This window comes from Chrysochloris asiatica, unplaced genomic scaffold, assembly GCF_000296735.1.
Source record: "Chrysochloris asiatica unplaced genomic scaffold, ChrAsi1.0 scaffold00221, whole genome shotgun sequence".
NCBI lineage: Eukaryota > Metazoa > Chordata > Mammalia > Afrosoricida > Chrysochloridae > Chrysochloris > Chrysochloris asiatica.
This window is the reverse complement of record NW_006408739.1, coordinates 2,912,207-2,921,328: the sequence shown is the minus strand read 5'-3', so window position 1 is coordinate 2,921,328 and position 9,122 is coordinate 2,912,207. Positions and strand designations below refer to the sequence as shown.

Here is a 9,122-nt window from a genome sequence, read left to right as displayed (position 1 = left end):
GATATGGAGAAGGCCCAGGCTCGAGCTTGAATAAACAATCCTTGTGCACTTGCATCTGCGTTGGCTCCTTGGTGGTCTTTGGGGACCCTGAATTCTGGGCATAACATCCTGTGGGCTTGTACAGGATCCCCAAAACCTCCACAGGAACCCCAAAACCGGAGGGTTGCTACCGGCCGGTAAGTCTGTGTCTGTGTGTGACACCTTTGTCTGTGTGTAATTCTGGAGCTCAATTCTTGGTCTGAGGTTGGAAAAACAGCCTAGGCGGACACACCGGAAGGTTGCTGACAGGGTGTCTTGGAAGACATTCCAGACTCCCCTAAAGGAGAAGGGGGACGGGGGCCCCCAAGGATCTGTACAGTTAGTGAGAAGATGAAGCAGGTCGCTCCCTCAGCATAGCGTGAAGTTGCCGTCCTGTGTTCTGGCTCCGCCTCCAGGTTGGCAGGAGATTGTCATGTCTCAGTCTTTGTCTGTCTTTAGAGTTGAGCAAGTGGTTGTGTGATTGTAGTGTGAGTGCAACTGAGTGCAGCCTGCTGTACTCGGTCCGTGCAGCTCCACGGCCTCAGCTAAGGAGTCTGATTGGGCCTTCACCTGCATTTCCATGATTCTCTCATATGGCACAATGTTGATTCATCGCTTTACTAGCAGTAACCAGGGCCGGGGTTTATACGGCCACACCGTAGCTAGAAAAGGATTGAAATATCTCTTCGAAAGCGTGGCCAGAAAGGCGCCTGTGTGGACAACCCTGTCCATTGCTCGAACCCCAACCTCATGTTCTCCTCTTGGTCTATGTGTTGTATCCTGACTGGCCTCGCATATTCCTAGCTCTGGTTTTGAGCATTGAACTGGCTACAACTGCTCCTGAAGACTGGACTCCCAATCACAGACTGACCCTTTCACTCTCCTACTTATTCTGCACTCTCTCCTTCCTGACTGTACTGTGCCTTTAACCCCTCGCCACCTGCAGTTCTTCCCTTGTTCTCCAGTTCTTGTCTTCTGATTGGTGGATGCTGAGCTTACTAAGAGAACCTAGTGCAGCATTTTGTCCTCATACAGGACTGGGTCCCGGCCCCTCCTGAGACCAATTCCTCGGTGGGCTTTATACACCAGCACTATAACTCATGTAAGCAGCAAAGCCGTCAGAGACACCTTTTGCTATCACTGAGAATCTTGACTTGTCATTTGTGTGCTGCTAATACCCGACTGACGTCATGGGGCAAGCAGCAGTGACTCCATTGTCCCTTGTGACTGACCATTTTGAAGAAGTAAGAAAGCGAGCCCAGATTCTTAATGTAGGAGTCGAGAAAGGCAGACTCGCGACTTTCTGTAATTCTGAATGGCCCACCTCTAACGTAAAGTAGCCACCAGAGGGCACTTTTGACCTACATACCTCTCGAAAAGTCCGAGACATTGTTCTCTGCCCGCGAACAGGGCACCCAGATCAAATTCCATATACTGTCACCTGGGAAGATCTGATTTGTAACCCACCCTCCTGGGTTAAACCTTTTTTTGCCTCCTCAGAAACTGCAGCATCCAGCAGTAGTGTTAGCAACTTGTGAAAAAGTCCAATAAAGTCTGGTGAAACAAGACAAACTGAAACTAAAAAGCCCACAGCTCCACTCTATGCAGTCTTACAGGATAGCTCTGTGGAAGAACTCATTTTTCCCCCTCCCTATCAGACCCCTCCAGCCCCTAAACAGGGAGAAGCGGAAGCCAAAGAAGCGGTAGACAGAGGCCCAGTACAAGCGGAGGGAGGGACAGACTCACCGGCTCCCGGCTGCTCTGCCGTAGGAGGTCCTGCCCTTAACACCCGAAACTGATGAACCGCATCTCCAGCAGGGCTGGCTGATTCTACTATTCTCCCGCTAAGGGCCACAGGGCCCCCGGATGCACAAGGCAACCAATCCTGTCACTACTGGCCTTTCACCACTAGTGATCTGTCCAATTTGCGCACTCAACACGCCAAGTTTGCAGATAACCCTAGAGATCTTATTAACCTGTTAGAAATTGTTCTATTCACCCATCAGCCCACCTGGGATGATTGTCAGCAGCTCCTCCAGATCTTATTTACTACGGAGGAATGAGAAGGAATCCAGGTGGAGGCCAGGAAGTTAGTTCCTGGTGACAATGGGCAGCCCACAACAAATGCTGACATTATCAATACTTTTTTCCCATTGTCCAGACCAAACTGGGATTTCAATCTGGTGGAAGGTAAGGAGAGGCTTCAAGTCTACCGTCAGGTTCTGTTGGGAGGTCTCAAAGCAGCTGCTAAGAAGCCCACCAATTTGGCCAAGGTAGGAGATATGCAGCAAAAGCCAGATGAAAGCCCCACTGCATTTTTAGAAAGGATTCAGGAAGTCTTCCATAGGTATACTCCTATGGACCCAGAGGCTACCAAAACTAAGGCAGCTGTCATCATGCAGTTTGTAAATCAGGCAGCTCCCGATATCAGAAGGAAACTACAGAAGGTAGATAGATTGGGAGAGAGAAGTATTCAAGACTTAGTAGTAGTGGCAGAAAGGGTGTACAATCATAGAGAAACTGTAGAAGAAAGGCAGGTGAAGTCAGAGAACCGGCGGACTCGGAACCTGGCTCGGATTTTGCTCGCCACTACTACAGGAGAGCCGACAGAACAGGAGAGCAGCAATTAAGGAAAATGGCAGGATATAGACAAGACAAGAGAGGGTGTGGAGAGAGACCACGGCTGGGGAAAAAATCAGTGTGCTTACTGTAAAGAGGAGGGCCATTGGGCCAAGGAGTGTCCCAAGAAGAGACCAGGAAATAAACCAAAGACCCAGATCCTGGCTGTTGATGAACTGAGCGACTAGGGGAGACGGGGTTCAGTGCCCCTCCCTGAGCCCAGGGTAACCCTGAAAGTGGAGGAGAAGCCTGTCGAGTTCCTTGTAGATACTGGGGCTCAACATTCTGTTTTGTTAGCACCACATGGCAAGGTGTCTAGTAAAACCTCTTGGATCCAAGGGGCCACTGGGATGAAACAGTACTCATGGACTGCTCAAAGAACATTAGATCTAGGTGTGGGTCAAGTTTTCCACTCATTCATAGTCATCCTTGACTGCCCATATCCCCTGCTTTGGAGAGATCTGCTCACCAAGTTAGGGGCACAGATTCACTTTCATCCCCCAAAAAACAGAAGTCCTAGACAGAACAGGAGAGCCTATCCAAGTGTTAACTGTAAGCCTTGAAGGTACCAAAGACCTCCTCACCACATTCGGAGAACTAGGGTATCGAGCCTCTGCCAAGAAGGCTCAGATCTGCAAACCTGAGGTAAGTTACTTGGGGTATGTGCTGAAAGGTCAGAGGTGGCTGTCTGAAGCCAGAAAAGAGATAGTCCTCAGACTCCCAATACCTGACTCCCCTCGTAAAATCAGGGAGTTTCTAGGGTCAGCCAGCTTCTGCCGTCTGTAGATACCCGGGTTTGCAGAACTAGCCAGACCTCTATATGAAGCAATGAAAGACACCCAAGGTTTTCAGTGGACAGAAACATTACAAAAATCTTTTGAGCAAATTAAAATTGCCCTGTTAAAAGCACCAGCCCTAGGACTACCTGATGTCACCAAGCCCTTCCACCTATATATAGACGAAAAGAGAGGCATTGCCAAAGGTGTCCTAGTTCAATACATCGGCCCGTGGCACCGCCCAGTTGCCTACTTGTCTAAGAAGCTTGACCCAGTTGTTGCAGGATGGCCCCTGTGCATATGGATGATTGCGGCGCTTGTCCTGATGGTCAAAGATGCTGACAAATTGACACTAGACCAAGAACTATATATAATTACCCCTCACGCTGTCAAAAGAGTCCTGAAGTAGCCCCAGACTGCTGGCTCAGCAATGCTCGCCTAACTCACTACCCGAGCCTGCTTTTAAACCCTACCCAAGTTGTCTTCCAGGCACCAGCAGCTTTAAATCCTGCCATGCTGTTGCCCGACCCAGACTTAGATGCTCCACTCCATGACTTTATAGACATCATAGCCCAGGTGCACGGTGTTTGAGTGGACCTGAGAGATCAACCATGGCCAGACACGGATGACACCTTCACTGAAGGAAGCAGTTTTTTCCGTGAAGGGTGCAGGTATGCCGGGGCGGCAGTAGTCTCAGAGATTGAAATTACATGGGCTGAACCCCTGCCCGCTAGGACCTCCGCTCAGCGGGCAGAGCTAATAGCATTGACCAAAGCATTAACTTTAGGAGAAAGTTGGAAGCTCAACGTATACTCAGATAGCAGATACTCTTTTGCCACGGCACATTTTCATGGTGCTATACATAGGGAAAGAGGGCTATTGATGGCAGAGGGCAAGACTATTAAAAATAAAGAAGGAATCTTAGCCTTACTAAAAGCCCTCTGGCTGCCCAAGAAATTGGCCATCATCCACTGCCTGGGACATCAGAAAGAAAATACACCCATTGCCAGGGGCAATAACCTAGCCAACAAGAAAGCCAGAGAAATTGCCTTAAAAGCTGACATGGCCCTAGTGACTCAGTTGCCCGACCCAGGAGACACCACCTTGCCTGAAGACCCAACTTATACCAAAACAGACCTAGACTGGATCAGACATCTACCTATGACTCACCTCATGGGGAAATGGTGGGAAACATCTGATGATAGAATAATAATGCCTGAAGCTTTAGGAGGACATATTCTTACGAAAATGCACTGGTCCAGCCACATGGGCATTTGTAAAATGCAAGACCTCCTAAGGAAGGCAGGGATAAAAACTCAAAATGCTAACTCCAAGATAGAACACATTGTTGCCACCTGCAAAGCGTGCCAGCTCACCAACGCAGTCGGAACCAAAACTAACCTGGGCTACAGGAAAAGAAGAGACCGTCCTGGTGCCCATTGGGAATTAGACTTTTCAGAAGTAAAGGCCGGGAGGTATGGTTACAAATATCTGTTAGTCTTTGTAGACACCTTTTCAGGATGGACAGAAGCCTTCCCTACCAAGCGCGAGACAGCACAGATAGTGGCTAAGAAGTTGTTGGAAGACATCCTACCAAGGTATGGCTTTCTAGTGGTGCTTGGGTCAGATAATGGGCCCGCCTTCATTTCTAAGGTGAGTCAAGGGTTAGCTAAGGTGCTAGGGGCCGATTAGAAGTTACATTGTGCATACAGGCCCCAGAGCTCAGGTCAAGTAGAGAGAATGAATAGAACTCTAAAAGAGACCTTAACTAAATTATCCCTAGAGACTGGTACTAACTGGATGACTCTCCTCCCCTTCGTCCTCTATAGGGTAAGTAACACACCCTACAAGCTGAAGCTGACCCCTTTTGAAATCATGTTTAGAGTACCCCCACCCATTGTTCTGAACCTCTGGTTGGAAGTACTGGCTGAATTTGATGACCAAAAATTGCTACTTTCCCTAAAAAGTATTCAACAGGTGCACCGCAGTGTCTGGCCACAATTGAAAGCGCTGTATGAGACTGGCCCGCCTCCAGAGCCCCATGCCTATCAACTCAGAGACTGGGTCTACGTCTGGAGGCACCGGCAAGGAGACCTTGAACCACGTTGGAAGGGACCTTTTGTGGTGATCCTGACCACTCCCACCTCCCTCAAAGTAGACGGAGTCCCTGCCTGGGTACAACATTCGCACACTCGATCAGCTGACCCACCAGCACCTCAAGGGGGTGCCACGGGATAGAGAATCTCCAAAGACCAAGGCAATCCCCCTCCTGGGGCAGAGCGGTGCACTTCTCAGTAGCGAGGCTCAGGTGATGCAGGCGGATTTTCTTCACTCCATGAGCAGCAGCTCAGAGCCAGAGAACTGGGGCCAAGACAAAGCCCATTTTGTGCAGGGAGCTATCTGTGGGTGTAAAATGTGCGCGTCTGTGAGCGTCCCCAACCAGTACCACCCTCTCACCCTGAGGTTGGAGCTGGTTAATGAATCAGCCGAGAGTTACCTTGGTCCCTCTGGAGCACAAACAGATAGTGAGCATGTGTGTTTCATAGAAGACTTCCTTACCCCAGTACAGGCAGGGGAAAGGGCAGAGCTGTCAGCTGCCACCTCCCTTTCATAAACAGGAGGCCTGGTCGAGCCTGGCACGTTGCTCTAGCCCCTCCCTCCTCATCGTCAGGCCGAGAGCAAGCCAAGGGGGGCGGGAGCCAGTGCTGGGAAGAAGCGACCAGACCAAGCGAGTGGGTGTGGTGTGAAGAGAAAGCCACCTTCTCATCCCCTTCGCCTTGCCCTCTCTCCATCCTCCTCGCTCTCCACTCCCCTACCACAACAGAGCAGCACCATGTCGGTGCTGGCAGCCAAAGTCAGTGAAGAAGAGCTAGGCACCGAGTGCGCCACTCTCTCCCCCTGTGCGGCGGAGGCCTCAAGAGCATTTTCCTGCCAGATTGCTTTAAACCTAAGCACAGAAGAGAAAGCCCACAAAAGCACCCCCTTTGTCCCTTGGCCCCACCCGCTAAACCTCTGTGAGTGAATCAAGCGAAGTAGATTTAGCCCCAGGTCTCAGAGCTTTATCCTAAAGTTAGAAATAATAAGTCTGAATGAAAAAATATAAGGCAGTGAATTTGTTGAGACCTAGAATCATATACTACAATACAACCATGGAGAGAGACATGAGAGTGTAAAAGCAGACTGTATTTTGTTGAGCAGCATAGAGAAAGGATCAAGAAGAAAACAGATCCTAGACAAGATTATTCAATTCATCTGAATGATTTACAGAAAGCAGCTGAGACTGTTACAGGGGTAAGGAATGAGAGTAATTTTCTGTGTGGTAGAGTAAGAATGCACAAGAAAAGAAAACTTTTGCCTCAAGAGCTAAGAGATCCGGTGAAAAGTGTGGAAAATGAGAGAGTATGATAGCCGAAAAGTGGTCCAAGGATGAGAAGCAGCAGTGTTAAGAATGAATAGTAGAGGTAAGTAAAAAGGAGCAGAAAAAAAAAAGTAAAGAAGAGTAGTGTAGAGAAGAAGGAAAAAGTATGTAGAAGATGGAAAAGAGTATGTAGTAGAATGGAGAAGAGAATGTAGTATAGAACAAAGTCCAGAATGTGAGGCAGTGAAGAGAAGTTGGTAGAAAAAGGCATGATAAATTGAGAAGAGAAGAAGGAGTAAAGTTGCATATGAAGATGTAACCTATTAACAACCCCCAATGGCAGGCTAGCTGAAAGACATGTAGACAGAGTCCAGTATGTAAGTAAGAAAATAATATTGTTTCTATATAAATGATTCAGGAGTTGTCAAAAGAATCTATAGCCAAAGTCAGAGAAGACCTGGCAGAAAATTGAACTAACCCTCCCAAGTCCCAAGATTGGGACTTTAGAAACTTCTTGTAGAGGGGGGAATGTAGGACCAAGAAAAAGACTCCATTCTGTACATTAGCCTGAACACGTCCTCCTGTTCCAGGAATGTGCTAAATCAGCTCATGCTGTCTTAGAATATCCTTTCACCCCTAGCAACAGCAAGAACTAGATAAGTAATAGATAGGACAACCCAAGGCCAGATGCCAGATGTTTTCCTGATCCTAGCCTAAGAACAAAAGACCACCAGTACTGACCAATTAAACTGTAACATCTCATACTTTGCCAAATGTCAACCAATCCAAATATTGTAAAGCTGAAAAACCTAAGCTTGTTTGAAACCTCTATAAAAACTCCGCTAACAAAGAGCTCAGGGCCTTTTCCCGAGTCCGCTGTGCCGGATACGGAGAAGGCCCAGGCTCAAGCATGAATAAACAATCCTTGTGCACTTGCATCTGCGTCGGCTCCTTGGTGGTCTTTGGGGACCCTGAATTGTGGGCATAACACTACCAGAGCTTTTCTAAAAATGTATCCATCTCTTCTAAGTCTTCAAAATTGTTGGAGTACAATTCTTCAAAGTATCCTGTTGTTATCCTTTTGATTTCGTTTGGTTCCATTGTAACAACGTCCATGTAGTTTCTAATGTGAGTTATTTGTGTCTTCTCCCTCTTTTCATTTGCTAGGTTTGCCAATTTTGTTAATCCTTTCAAAGAACCAGCTTCTTGTCCTGTTGATTTTTTTCTATAGTTTTTCTGTTTTCCATCTCATTTATTTCTGCTCTTATCTTTATTATTTCTTTTCTTTTGGTGACTGTAGGTTCCCTCTGTTGGTCAGTTTCTAATTATTGGAGATGCTGTGTTAATGTGTTAATTTTGGTTCTTTCCTCTTTGGATGTGCACATTTATTGCAATAAGTTATCCTCTCAGCACTGCTTTTGCTGTGTCCCATAGATTTTGGTATGTTGTGTTTTCATTCTCATTTGTTTCTAGGAACTTTGTGAATTCATGTTTAATTTCTTCTTTTACCCAGTCGCTTTTCAGCAGGGTGTTATTCAGTTTCCACATATTCAACTTTATTTCCATGGTCTTCTTATTGTTTATTTCTAGTTTTATAGCATTGTGGTCTGAAAACATGCTTTGTAGTATTTTGATGTTTGTAAATTTATGGAGGCTTGCTTTGTGACCTAACACATGGTCAATTCTGGAGAATGTTCCATAAGCACTAGAGAAGAATGTATATTGTGCTGTTGTTGGTTTGAATGTTCTGTACATATCTATGAGGTCAAGTTAGTTGATTGTGTTGTTTACTTCGTCTGTAACTTTGTCGAATTTTTTTCTGGTTGTTCTGTCCCTTTTCAAAAGTGGCATATTAAAATCTTTCACTATAATTGTAGATTTATCTATTTCTTTCTTCAGTTCTAGTAAGGTTTGCATCATATACCTTGGTGCTCTTTCATTGGGAGAATAGATATTTACTATGATTCTGTTGTCTTGCTCAACTGATCCTTTGATCATGAGATAGTGTTCTTGTTTATCTCTTATGCTGGTTTTTGTCTGAAAGTTTACTTTATCGGAGATTAGTATTGCCACACCTGCTTGTTTATTTTTGCAGTTCACTTGGTATATTTTTTTCTATCCTTTAACTTTTAGTCTGTTTTTATCTTTGTGTGTAAGGTGTATCTTTTGCAGGCAGCATATTGAAGGGTCTTGTTGTTTTTATCTATTCAGCCACTCTCTATCTCTTCACTGGGTGCATTTAATCCATTGACATTCAATGTAATTATCGATAGGTATGAACTAATTGTTGCCATTATATTAATTTTTTGGTAGTGCTGTTCATTCCTTTGTTCTGCATGCCTTCTTGTGCT

The 9,122-nt window shown here is 46.2% G+C and overlaps 1 pseudogene; it reads left to right on the top strand.

Annotated features, from left to right (window-relative positions):
- Window positions 1-1,208: 1,208 nt before the first annotated feature.
- LOC102815785 lies at window positions 1,209-6,435 on the top strand (annotated as a pseudogene).
- Window positions 6,436-9,122: the final 2,687 nt, after the last annotated feature.